A 13,382-nucleotide genomic window follows, 5' to 3' on the forward strand; every position below is an offset into this window, starting at 1 on the left:
GGCAGTCGCTTAACCAACTGAGCCACCCAGGCGCCCCAGCAATTAACTAACTTAACTTCTAATAACATTATACTGTTTCATGTTTCACATGAAATGCAGGTACCTTCTAACATTGTACTCCCAATCCTCCCTCCTGTCCAGTATGACCTTGTTCTCATTCATTTCACTTACCTGTATGCTGTCTTCATCCAATACACGTTTATTGTTATTTAACAGTTATCTTTAAATCACTTAAGAATAAGAAAAGTAAAAATTTTGCCTTCATTTATTTTTCTGATACTCTTTCTTTATGTAGATGCAAGTTTCTAACTATATAATTTTTCTTCTCCCTGAAGAACTGTGTTTAAACATTTCTGGTAAACCAGATCTGCTGTGAGGAATTCCTTCAATTTTTATTTGTTTGAGAGTCTTTATTTCTCCTTCTCTTTTGAAAGGTCATTTTGTTGGACACAGAATTCTAGGTTGGTGATTTTTTTTCAACACTTTATATATCGCCATCCTCTTTGTGCTTGCACAGTCTCTAACAAGAAGTCCTTTTTAATTCTTAACCTTGTTCTCCTATAGGTAAAGTGTTTTTTTGCTCTGTCTTCCTCCAGGATTTTCTCTCTGCTTTGGTGTTCTACAGTTTAAATATGATACCACTAGTTGTCATTTTTTGGACTGTTATTCTAGTTTGTGTTCTCTCCACTTCCTGGATCTTTGGTTTGGTGTCTGTCATTAATTTTGGATGGTTCTCAACCGTCATTATTTCAGGTATTTTTTCTGTTCCGTTTCCTCTTTTATCTCATAACTTCAGGTATTCCAATTATATATTCTTAGACATTCTTTTCTTTTCATTTTCATCTTTTTCTTTTTTAAATTTCAGTGGCTTTAAATTTATTGATTCATTTCTTGGCTATGTCCTGTCTACTGATGAACCTATCAAAGGTATTCTTCATTTCTGTTATGATGTTTTGTCTTAAATTTCTAGCATTTCCTTTTGATTCTTAGTGTTTCCATCCCTGTGCTTGCCTTCATTATCCATCTCTTCTTGGATAATATCTACTTTTTTTCACAAGAGCCACAAAATGTCAGACTTTATGTCACATCTAATCCTGGTTCTGATGCTTTCTTTGTCTCTTCAGACTGTGCTTTTTCTTGCCTTTTAGAATGCTTTGAAATTTTATGTTGAAGACCGAACATGATATATAGGTTAATAGGAACTGAGGTAAACTGGTCTTCAGTATGAGGTTTTATGTTAATCAGGCTAGGAGTTTGGCTTTGTTACTGTTTGCTGTAGCTATAGGTGCCATAGGCTTAAGGTTATTCTAGTGTCCTTGTTTTTATCTCCTTTGTTATCTTGGATACCCATAAAAACTCCTTTTTAGATAGATAAAACCCACTTCACATCTCTTTTAGCTCTAATTCATTGTTATACTGGAGCCCTATTGGTGGGGTGGGAAGGAAGATGTGGGGGACTGGAAGCATTCTACAATCTTATTAAGTCTGTGTTTTAGTGGCGTGTGTCCCTGGACTGTGACATCCCCAAGTATTTCTTAATTTCTTGGCCACTTCTGGTGACACAAGAAGACTAAAAAAGGAGCAGAGTCTGGTAAATGCCCTTTCCCAAAGTGGGACAAGGCTATAGTAGGGTTTATTTCACTGAAGCATAGGCCTTTGTTATGGAGACCAGTCGGTGCATATTTCAGAATGGTTACTTTCCCCATCCTTCTATCAGAAACACAAGGGTGGGGGGATCTTTCTTTCCTTTTCAACATGAAAAACTTCTGGAATTCTTGGAGGTAAAACCCATGAAGTTGTGGTGTCCTCTAGGAGTTTCATTCTCATGGTGATCTATACTCCTCCTGTAGCAACTAGTCAAAATTACCACTTAAATATTCCTTCCAGTGTTCCAGGTAAGCATATCTCAACTGTGATTCTCTGTATTCACCTCTCCACATTTCAGGATAGTAGTTTGCCCTGTAACCTTGGTTTTCTGATGAGTCTAAGAAAATTGATGATTTTTTTTTTTTTTTTTTAAAGATTTTATTTATTTATTTGAGACAGAGAGAATGAGAGAGACAGAGAGCACTGAGAGGGGGGAGGGTCAGAGGGAGAAGCAGGCCCCCCGCCGAGCAGGGAGCCCGATGCGGGACTCGATCCCAGGACTCCAGGATCATGACCCGAGCCGAAGGCAGTCGCCCAACCAACTGAGCCACCCAGGCGCCCGAAAATTGATGATTTTTAAAAAATTTTTTTTTGGTCGTAGGACAGGAATGATGGCTTCTGAGCTCTGTATATGTCAGAGCTGAATCTGAAATTTGTCTTCATTTTTTTTTTTTTTTTTTTTTTAAAGATTTTTTATTTATTTTTTAGAGAGCGAGCGAGAGAGAAACAGCATGAGAGGGGAGAGGGTCAGAGGGAGAAGCAGGCTCCCCGCTGAACCGGGAGCCCGATGTGGGACTTGATCCCAGGACCCTGGGATCATGACCCGAGCCGAAGGCAGACGCTTAACCATCTGAGCCACCCAGGCGCCCTGTCTTCATTTTTGAATAATATTTTCACTGGTATAAAATTTGGGATTGAGAGAATTTTTTCTGCAGTATTTTAAAGACACTCAATTGTCTTATAATTTGCGTAGTTTCTTTTGAGAAGTCTGATGTAATTCTTATTTTTGTTCCTTTGTAATTAGTGTGTATTTTTTCTCTCTAGCTGGTTGAAAATTTTATGTCTGATTTTCAACATTTTATTTTTTAAAGATTTTTTTTTTTTTAAGATTTAATTTATTTATTTGACAGAGAGATAGAGAGAAAGCACAAGTAGACAGAGTGGCAGGCAGAGGCAGAGGGAGAGGGAGAAGAAGGCTCCCCGCTGAGCGGGGAGCCGGACACGGGACTTGATCCCAGGACCCTGGGATCATGACCTGAGCGAAGGCAGCCGCTTAACCGACTGAGCCACCCAGGCGCCCCAACATTTTATTTTTTAAAAGATTTATTTATTTTAGAGAGTGGGAGAGAGCGTGTGTGAGGGGGGAAGGGAGGGGAGGAGGCAGAGGGAGAGAGAGAATCTCACGCAGACTGCCCACTGAGTGTGGAGCCTGACATGGGGCTCGATCTCACGACCTGACCTGAAACCAAGAACTGGAGACTTAACCGACTGAGCCACTCAGGCACCCCTGATTTTCAGCATTTAAAATATAATGTGTTTAGGTGTGTGGTGTTGTGTTACATTCTGTTTGTTTTTTATATTTTCCTTGCTGTGGATTCTCTTAACCTTCTTGGATCTGTGGTTTGATATGTTTCATTATTTTTGGAAATTTTTCAGCCATTCTCTCCATAAGTACTTCTGTTTTCTCTCTCATCTCCTGCTGGAGTACCAATTACACATATGTTAGACCATTTGTTATCACTTATAGCTCTTGCATACATTGTTTTATTTTATTCTTTATTTTTTAGTTTGGGTAGCCTTTATTGACTTCGGGTTTGTTGATTCTTTCCTCAGCTGTGTTTGATATGCCAATGAAGACATTCTTTGTATGTGTTTAAAATTTTTTCTACCATTTTCAGTTAAGACTGAAAGTGGATGTGAACTCCCATTGTGCCCGTGGCTTCTGAGGTTCTGTGCTGTCCATACTCGGACTTCATCAATTTATTAAAAATTTTAACTGAATTTTCCTTAATTGCTTCCAAGGTGCCTGCCATCCCATGTAGGGCCACAGATAATTTACGTTCGTTGTTCCCTCTCTTCTTGGAAGTGAGTCTTTGTTTTTCTTTCATTCTACTTTGTTGCTTTGTGACCGGTTTTTGACAGGTTTAGGAGAAGTTATTTTTTAGTTCTTCCAGCTTGTCTTATTGAGTCTTCCCAGCTTTCTCTATCTAGGCAGAGATGGAATTCTCAAATTCTTTTTGAAAATTTCCCTCATTAAATTAGACCTATTTATTTTCTAAAAATTTTACTTACTTATTTATTTATTTATTTATTTATTTATTTATAGAGAGCATGCACTAGCAAGGGGAGAGGGCAGAGAGAGAGGGAAAGAGAATCTTAAGCAGGCTCCATGCTCAGTGTAGAGCCTGATGTGGGGCTCAATCTCATGACCCTGAGATCATGAGCTTATCCAAAATCAAGAGTTGGACACTTAACTGACTGAGTCACCCAAAAGCACCCTAGACCTGTTTCTTAAGTGTCTTTAAGTTTTTTATTTGTTCAACAAGTGTATATTATATCTTTCTCCATTTTGCAGTCATTTGTGCAATTTTCTTTCTTGGTATTGTTTTCCTATTGCTACCCTATATATTGGTCCTTATGACATTGAGGTCTTTTCTTTTTTTTTTATATATATTTTATTTATTTATTTGACACAGAGACAGCGAGAGAGGGAACACAAGCAGAGGCAGAGGGAGAGGGAGAGAAGCAGGCTTCCCGCTGAGCAGGGAGCCTGATGTGGGGCTCGATCCCAGCTCCCTGGGATCATGACCTGAGCCGAAGGCAGACGCTTAACGACTGAGACACCCAGGTGCCCCAACACTGAGGTCTTTTTTAGAGATGAAAATCTATTTTTCACTAAGTCAAAAAACTTGTGACTTTATTTTGCTCTGGTTTGGAAATAAGTGTAGGTAATCCATCAACTGTTATTTTTCCCTGTAATGAAAACAGATTGACTTTAATCTTCAGTTATCATTTGTCATGCATTTTACTTTTTTCAACTTTTTATTTTAGAAGAAGCTGATTAAATGTCAGTTATGAAACTGAAACAAAATTTGGGTTTAACTGTTTTGAAGTTTTGGGTGATTGTATAACAGAAGGGAGTGTGGTATCTAAAACAATTTTTTTTTTAAGATTTTATTTATTTATTTGAGAGAGAGAATGAGATAGAGAGAACATGAGAGGGAGGAGGGTCAGAGGGAGAAGCAGATTCCCTGCTGAGCAGGGAGCCTGATGCGGGGCTCGATCCCGGGACTCCAGGATCATGACCCGAGCCGAAGGCAGTCACTTAACCAGCTGAGCCACCCAGGCGCCCCTAAAACAATTTTTTAAAAAAGAGATTCAGTGAGTCTTCCTAATATTATGAGATAGAATTTTAAAGTATTTCTTCCAAACAAAAATGATTTAAAGCATTTATAAACTGGGTTTTTAAAAAAATCCGTAAGTCTTACATTTTAAAATTTTAATTGAAATATAGTTGATATACAATATTAAATTAGTTTTAGGTATACAACATAGAGATCCAGTGATCATATACAACATTATGAATATCCATGATAAATGTTTTACAATATTATTGACTGAATTCTCTGTTGAACTTTTCATTCCCATGACTTATTTATTTTATAATTGGAAGTTTGTACCTCTTAATCCCCTTCACCCATTTTGCCCATCCACCCACTCCTCTTCCCTTTGGCAACTACCAGTACTCTATATTTATGAGTCTGTTTCTCTCTCTTTTGTTATTTGTTCTGTTTTTTTGATCCCGTATATAAGTGAAATCATGTGATACTTGTTTTTCTTCAGCTTATTTCATTTAGCAGAATACTCTCTAGGTCTATCCATGTTGTCACGAATGACAAGATTTCATTCCTCTTTACAGCTGAGTAATATTCTGTGTGTGTTTGTGTGTGTGTGTGTATGTAATCTTTATTCATTTATTTATAGATGGACACTTAGGTTGCTTCTGTATCTTCGCTATTGTAAAGAATGCTGCAATAAACGGTTGTATATATCTTTCTGAATTAGGGTTTTCATTTCATTTGTGTAAATACCCAGAAGTAGAATTACTGGATTGTATGGTAGATCTATTTTTAATTTTTTGAGGAAACTCCATACTGTTTTCCATAGCAGTTGCACCAGTTTACATTCCCACCAGAATGCTTGAGGACTTCCTTTTCTCCACATCCTCTCCAATACTTGTTTCTTGTCTTTTTGATGTAATCCATTCTGACTAGTGTGAGATAATATCTCATTGTGGTTTCGATTTGCGTTTCCCTAATGATTAGTCATATTGAGCATCTTTTCATGGGTTTTTTGGCCATCTCTATGTCTTCTTTGGAAAAATTCTATTTAAGTCTCCTGCCCATTTGTTAATCAGATTATTTGTGTATCTGGTGTTGAGTTATAGGAGTTCCTTATATATTTTGAATATTAACCCTTATTGGATATATCATTTGCAAATATTTTCTCCCACTCAGTTGGTTGCCTTTCCAACTTACTGATGGTTTTCTTCATTGTGCAAAAGGTTTCTAGTTCAATATCATCCTAGTTATTTATTTTTGCTTTTGTTTCCCTTGCCTGAGAAAAATGTTGCTGTAGTTGGTGTCCAAGAGACTATTGCCTAAAATTTTCTTTTAGGAGTTCCATGGTTTCAGGTCTCACATTTAGGTCTTTAATCCATTTTGGGTTTATTTTTGTGTATGGTGTAAAGAAGTAGTCCAGTTTCATTCTTTGGCATGTAGCTGTCCAGTTTTCCCAGCAACATTTATTGAAGAGATTGTCTTTTCTGCATTGTATATTCTTACCTCCTTTGTCAAGATTAACTGACCATATATGCTTGGGTTTATTTTTGACCTCTCACTTCTGTTCCACTGATCTATGTGTCTATTTTTCCACCAGTGCCATATTGTTTTGTTACTATAGCTTTGTGGTATATTTTTAAATATGGGATTATGATACCTTGAGCTTTCTTCTTTTTTGAGTTTGCTTTGGCTATTCAGGGTCTTTTGTGGTTGCATACAAATTTTAGTATTAGTTCTTGTTCTGTGAAAAATGGATGTTGGTATTTTGATAGGGATTGCATTGAATTTGTAGATTACTTTGGGTAGTATGGTCATTTTAACAGTATTCTTCCAATCCAGAAGCCGATATTTTTCCTTATTCTTTTTTATCTTATGTCTTATTTTTAAAAAATATTTCTTGAAATAGATTATATTTTCAAATAAAATTCAGAAGGCAGCAAAGTGTATCTTTATGTATACTAAAAACTAAATCTTTCACTCTTGTTCACGAATTATTCAGTTTCCATCCTTGAAAGCAGCCAAATTTCTTATGGGTTCTCCCATTGATATTCTAGAACATATGAACATATAAATATCTCTGTCTTGCCCTTTTTCCACCTTTCTTTTCCTTTCCTCTCTGTTCCTTCCTTCTCTTTCTCCTCTCTATCCTTCTTTCTCTAACATATATGTCATACTGTAAATGTCCTTTACATTGCCATTTTCATTTATATTTTGGGAATTAATTCCATGGGTAGTCCTCATTGCATTGCTTTTTTCTTTTTAGTTAGAGTATAATGTCAGTTTATGGAAATTCTCTAATTTGTTTAGTGTTCTATTGATATATGTCAGGTTATTTTGTAGTCTTTTGCTACTACGAACAGTGCAACAATGCATTTTTACAAAAATCATTTCACCATTGCCATCTAAGGTATTAGATTGCGTACTCACCTCTTAAGAAATATGAGCAGTTGGGGCGCCTGGGCGGCTCAGTTGATTAAGTGTCTGCTTTCGGCTCGGGTCATGATCCCAGGGTTCTGGGATTGAGCCTCATGTTGTCGGACTCTCTGCTCAGTGGGGAGCCACCTGCTTCTCCCTCTCCCTCTGCCTGCTGCTCCCCCTGCTGTGCTCTCTCTGTGTCAAATAAATAAATAAAATCTTTTAAAAATTTAAAAAAAAAGGGAATATGAACAGTTAAGCACTGTGATGAGAAACTCTGAAACAACCAGGTTTTTTAAAAAAAGATTTATTTATTTTAGAGAGAAAGAGTGTGCACACATGTTGGGGGGAAGGGCAGAGGGAAAAGGAGAGAGAAACGCAGGCGGACTTTGCGCTGAGCTTAGAATCCATTGTGGGGCTTGATCTCACGACCCTAAGATCACGACCTGAGCAGAAACCAAGAGTCAGATGTTTAACCAACTATGCCACGTAGGTGCCCTGAAACAACCAGTTTTTAATGACTTTTATTTCGAGCTTCTGGGTTTATTTAAGCAATGGATAACCTTAAGTTGAAAGACAAACTGTTAAATAGCTGTAATAATAAATAGATAGCTTCTTATCTTTTTGAACTACAATTTTCTCAATACTGGACATGTAAACAAAATATGGAAATAAATTGGATGCTAAGGTGGGTATAACACTGTAACAACTCATTTAAAATTTTATCTTTCATCAAGACAGATTAGCTCTTATCATTTATTTACTTTATAATAGTAAAAATTTTCAGTCTGATTCTACGTGTGTGTTGGCATAATACTCCTTGTATTTGTGGAGTTCCATGTTAGATTTATTTGAAAGATTCTGTCACTAAAAACAAGTTTAAAAATCACTGCACTGTTTCATTCTGCCTCACTTTAAGGTTTGAATTTGAATTGTGAAACTTATCTTACATGTGGTTCCTGGAATTCTAGTGACTGCTACAGGTTTGTACTCGTCATGGGTGCATTGCTTCCAGCTGATTGGCTATCCTCAGGGATTAGCAGTTGAAAGCATTAAAAATAATAGGAGCTAATCAGTATTTTGACCCATGAGAATAAAAATCTAAAATTTATTTTTAGCTTTATTATAAACAGGATTAGGAGTAACTTGTTGCCTTATAAGACTCATTGGTATGATATAAAAGATGATAAATATTTTTTCTTTTTTTGCTTTCTTTTAGAGAGAGTGCACGTTGGGGGAGGGGGAGCGGGAGAGGGAGAGAGAGAGAGAATATTAAACAGGTTCCATGCTCAGTGTGGAGCTGGACACAGGGCTCAGTCTTACAACCCTGAGATCATGACCTGAGCTGAAATCAAGAGTCAGATCCTTAACTGACTGAGTCACCCAGGCGTCCCAGTATTTTTTCTATAAACCTGAATCAAATAGCTTTACCCATCAATGTTGCTAGTTCAAACAGAAATTATTTAACCAAATTCATTTTTGTACCCCATTTGTGCACCCCTTTGGTCTGTATATAGGGAAGGACACTCTTTTGTTTAGGTCCCTTAGTGGTGTTTGTTTTCACTCTGATTAAAATGTTACAGTCCCCTCTTCCCTGCCACCACCCACCGTAGTGGATAGTCACATGGTTCCCTTGCAGACTTTTTGTCTATTTTGTTTTTTGAAGATTTTATTTATTTATTTGACAGAGACACAACGAGAGAGGGAACACAAGCAGGGGGAGTGGGAGAGGGAGAAGCAGGCTTCCCGCCAAGCAGGGAGCCCGATGTGGGGCTTGATCCCAGGACCCTGGGATCATGACCTGAGCCGAAAGCATATGCTTAACGACTGAGCCACCCAGGTGCCCCACCTTGCAGACTTTTTGAAGTCTGCTCAAAAGTCACCTTAGCAGTTGAGCTTTCTTCCACAACCCTGTATGAAATAGCAAACCTCCGCCCCCCACCACCTGCCCTCATCCTATTTTCCTTGCTTCATTTTCTCCCTAGCACTCATTTTGTGACAGAGTATTTACTTGTTTATTTACTTACTTTGTTTCATTAGAATGTAAGTTCATAAGGTGGAGTCTTTGTTTCCTGCTGCATCACTAGCACACTGAGCAAATGCTCAGTAAATATTTGAATTGTATGAGTCTTGAATTTCCTTTCCTGCTGGTTCTGAAAGTTCTGGTTAGATTATAACAGTGTCTTCAAATTTTTTCATATATCTCCTGAAATAATTTTGACTACTCGTGTACCCTTTTGAACAGTTATAAATCAACATTTAATATTTTTTATCATAATTTTAAGTACAATTGTACAGGATGTAATTTTTGACATAATGTAAATATTGTAAAATGGTTACATCACTCTTTTAAAAGTATCACAGCAATTTGATCCCCATCAGTATTCATTTAAAACATACATGCACACATTCTTATTTATAGTCAGACATTTTTAATTATTCTCTTTCTTCTTGAAAGGAGAAATGCCATTTACTTCCATTCTATTTTCACCATATGGCTTTCTCCTAATGTAGCACTTTTATGCTTTAAATAATTTAATAATCATCCTATTATACTTGGAACAAAATATGTACATACCTTTTGTGATTAGAACACTCAGCAAAGTAGGGATAGAAGGGAACTTTCTTAACATGATAAAGGGCATTTATGAAAAACTACAGCTAGTTTTATAATAAATTGTGAAAGACTAAGGCTTTTTTTCTAAGATCAGGAACAAGACAAAGATACCTGCTTTTGCCACTGCTATTCAACATTGTACTAGAAGTTCTAGCCAGAGCACTTGGGCAAGAAAAAGAAATAAAAGATACCCACATTGAAAAGGAAAAAGTAAAACTATCTCTTTGCAGATGGCATGATTCCATATATAGAAAACTCCACAAAGAATCCTCATGTACAAAATACTTTTAAGTGAATTCAGCAAATTGACAGGTTTTAAGACAAGCATAAAATAATTAGTTGTGTTTTTTATACCTGCAATGAAAAATCTAAAAGGGAAATTAAGAAAATCCTTTACAAAGGTATCTAAAAGAACAAAATACTGAGGAAAGAATTTAACCAAGGAAGCAAATCACTTGTACACTGAAAATTACAAAATATTGCTGGAAGAAATTTCAAATTCATGGATTGTGAAACTTAATGCTGTTATGATGGCAGTACCACCCAAAGCAGTCTGCAGATTCGGTACAATGCCTATCAAAATTCCAAAAGAAGTAGTTGACCTTCAAATTCATATGGAATACAACTGGCCCTGAATAGCCAAAACAATCCTGAAAAAGAAAAACAAATTTGGAGGACTCACAGTTCCTGATTTCAAAAGTTACTGTGAAGCTATGGTAATGTTAACAGTGTGGTATTGGTGTAAGGATATATAGACCAGTGGAATAGAATTGTGTTCAGAAGTAAACCCATATATGTGTGGCCAGTTGATTTTCTGCAAGGGTGCTAAGATCAATTAATAGTGGAAGGATAGTCTTTTCAACAAATAGTGCTGGGACAAGTGGGTATTCACATGTAGAGGAGTGAAGCTGGACCCCTACATCATTCCATGTACAGAAATTAAAACTCTTATTAAACCATAAAACTCTCAGATAAAAACATAGGGTAAATCTTCATGACCTCCTATCTGGCAATGGATTCTTAACTATGACACCAGAAGCACAAGCACCAAAAGAAAAAATAGGCAAATGGAAAATTATCAAAATTAAAACTTTTGTGCATCAAGAAAGTGATCAAGAAAGTGAAAAGATAACTTATAGAATCAGAGGATTTATTTGTAAATGATGTATCTAATAAGGTTCTACTGTCAGAATGTATAAAGAACTCATACAGCCAGCAACAAAAAGACAATTAAAAATAGACATGAATAGACATTTCTCCAAAAATTATTTTCCAGTGGCCAAAAAGCACATGAAGAGATATTTAACTTTATTGGTCTTTAAGGAAATGCAAATCAAAACCATAATGAAATACTGCTTCAGTTGGTCCAACAGATTAACAATTATTAAAAAATTGGAGGATAACAAGTATTGGCAAAGATGTGGAGAAATAAGAACCCTTGAACATTCCTGGAGGGAATGTAAAATGGTGAGACTTCTTTGTAAAATAGTTCTGGAGTTCCTTGAAAAGATAAACAGAATCGTCACATGACCCAGCAGTTCTACTCCTACTAGATACATATTCCAAAGAATTAAAAATAGGAATTCAAATAAATTCTTGTATACAAATGTTTATAGCAGCACTATTCACAGTAATTGAAAGATGGAAACAACCCAGAAGTCCATCAAAGGATGTATGAACGAACAAGTTGTGTTGTATACATACAACAAATATTATTCAGCCACGAAAAGGACTGACGTATTGATGTATGCTACAACATGGATGAACCCCCAAAACACTATACTAAATAAACACAAAAGACCACATATTGTATGATCCCTTTTATATGAAATAGTAAAAATAAGCAGATCAAAAGAGATAAATTAGTGGTTGCCAGGGAATGGGGAGGGGAAATCGGGAGAGATTATTTAAAGAGTATATAGTGTGTTCTTCTGACATGTTAGTAAGATTTTGAGACTAAAGAGAGTTGACGATTGCACGACATTGTGAAGGCATTAAATGCCATTGAATTGTATATTTCAAAATGGCTATTTTTATGTTATGTGAATTTTACATTAAAAAAGTATATAAATCTAATGTTAAAATTTTTAAAATTATATATCCGTATGATTTTAAGTACCTTAATATTTCTTCTGGTTGGAGTTATTACAGCTGTTGCAAAATAAGTTTTTTATAGGTTTTGTTAAATAAGGATTTTAATGAAATCATTAAGAAGTGAAATTTATTGGAAGTATACTTTCTCTTAATTATATAGTTTTTTTTTAAGATTTTATTTATCTGTCAGAGAGAGAGAGTGCGTGCACATGCAGAAGCGGGGTGAGTGTCAAGCAGAGGAAGAAGCAGACTCCTCACTGAGCATGGAGCCCAATGTGGGACTCGATCCTAGGACCCTGGGATTGTGACCTGAGCCAAAGGCAGATGCTTAACCTACTGAGCTACCCAGGTGTCCCAATTGTATAGATTTTTTAATGCTATTTAGTTCATGTGCCCATGGATGAATTCTACAAGGTTCAGCAACAATTCTGTTCCTGTTTTATTATTTTTAATTTTAAATCCCGCAATCATTGTTTCTTATAAAGGTGAATCCTGATCCTCAGGATGGGCTTATTGGTTGGATTTCTGGTAGTGATCACATGCAAACTTTTGGGATTTGCAGTGATGGGAGTCAGCTACCAGCATTGTCTAGTCATACCAGATGAAGATGTCTTTAATCTTCTTGGAAGCCTAACCACCTATTTCTGGTAACAGGCCACCATGGCTTGGAGGTAGACTGAATGTGTGAATCTGTGCCTTATGATCACCACCCTTCATACAGACTGAGGGGTCCGTGCCAGCTAATCACTCCTTGCCCAGAAGCAGAACAGGTTTCAGTAGCTTGTATTGCAGCATGCATAGTTGGATCATCTCCAGGGATCACCCATTCACCTCATGAGGCTGTTGCCCATTTGCAGTGTGCCACAGCTGTGACCATCTTCCTGCCTCCAAAGACCTGCACCAACTGCAGAGTCTGTGGACTGCATGGCTATGGGCACACACAAGAGATCCTCATCACAGGGTGCTACAACTGGAAGAAAGCCCTGTTTTATGTTTTATTAGACTCCAGTGCTGAGAAACATTAATATAAATAAATAGAAGGTAATGGAAGTTTTATTTTGTCATTGTCACTCAGTTCCTTGTAATTCTGTGTCATATGGCAAAGAGCATATAGTTATTTAATGTAAATTTAGTTTTAATGATTATCAGCTGACAACTCAGATTTTCCTTCAATTTCTTTTGAAACTGAAGAATTAGAAAACACTTTAGTTGCATACGAATTTGATAGTCATTAGAGTAGTTCAGTGCTTTCTCAACACCTACACTGG

The 13,382-nt window shown here is 36.6% G+C and overlaps 1 protein-coding gene and 1 pseudogene across 1 annotated transcript in view; one reads left to right on the plus strand and one right to left on the minus strand.

Annotated features, from left to right (window-relative positions):
• The window catches only part of LOC110587566 (charged multivesicular body protein 3), a 62,335-nt gene that overhangs the window by 10,027 nt on the left and 38,926 nt on the right, over positions 1-13,382 (plus strand). The window lies entirely within an intron of this gene.
• Positions 12,690-13,346, minus strand: LOC123326001 (annotated as a pseudogene).

This window comes from Neomonachus schauinslandi, chromosome 10 (assembly GCF_002201575.2).
Source record: "Neomonachus schauinslandi chromosome 10, ASM220157v2, whole genome shotgun sequence".
NCBI classification, from domain to species: domain Eukaryota; kingdom Metazoa; phylum Chordata; class Mammalia; order Carnivora; family Phocidae; genus Neomonachus; species Neomonachus schauinslandi.